Source organism: Electrona antarctica (genome assembly GCF_951216825.1).
Source record: "Electrona antarctica genome assembly, contig: scaffold_54, whole genome shotgun sequence".
NCBI classification, from domain to species: domain Eukaryota; kingdom Metazoa; phylum Chordata; class Actinopteri; order Myctophiformes; family Myctophidae; genus Electrona; species Electrona antarctica.
In genome coordinates this window covers 237,501-238,162 of record NW_027637297.1, presented here as the reverse complement: position 1 = coordinate 238,162, position 662 = coordinate 237,501, and the positions used below count along the sequence as shown (strand labels likewise).

The 662-nt window shown below is 50.8% G+C and overlaps 1 long non-coding RNA gene across 1 annotated transcript in view; it reads left to right on the top strand.

Moving 5' to 3' along the window:
- Positions 1-534: 534 nt before the first annotated feature.
- The window catches only part of LOC306918999, a 2,813-nt gene continuing 2,685 nt past the window's right edge, over positions 535-662 (top strand). The window contains exon 1 of the long non-coding RNA XR_013789451.1: positions 535-620. This is a non-coding gene — a long non-coding RNA (uncharacterized lncRNA). The remainder of the gene's footprint in view (positions 621-662) is intronic.

Sequence of the window (662 nt, the reverse complement as noted above, 5' to 3'; positions counted from 1 at the left end):
CACCATTCTGACAGGACGTGGTTTTCAAACTGTACTGAGGTCAGTGCAGTGTGAGGTGAGACAGGGCAGCGTAGCAGGGAGACATGTGACAGTGGTGGACTCACCAGGCTGGTACTACAACCGTCCACTACAGGACACCTCAGAGATGGACAGACTGGAGATCCAGGACAGTGTGTCTCTCTGTCCTCCTGGACCACATGCTGTTCTTCTGGCCGTTCCTCTCGATCAAGCATTCACCAAAGAAATGAGAGTAGCAGTAGAGGAACACATGAGCCTTCTGCCACAGAGCCTCTGGAGTCACTCTATAGTTCTGTTCACCTATGGAGACCGTCTGGGAGAACGAAGCATTGAGCAGCACATTGAGGCTGAAGGAGAAGACCTCCGCTGGCTTCTTGACCAATGTGGGAACAGATATCATGTCTTCAACAACCAGAAGAGAGATGTCAGTCAGGTCACACAGCTTCTGGAGAAGATAGATGAGATGTTGTCAGGAAACACAGGTGGACACTGTGAAGTTGATGGAGACGTTTGTGAGAAGAGGTCAGCGAGGAAGAGGAAGACGGAGGAGTCTGTCCAGACGCTGACCAGGAAACTGACCGCTCTGAAAGCTCTCTGTGAAGGTGATCTATCTATCTGTCTGTCTGTCTGTCTGTCTGTCTGTA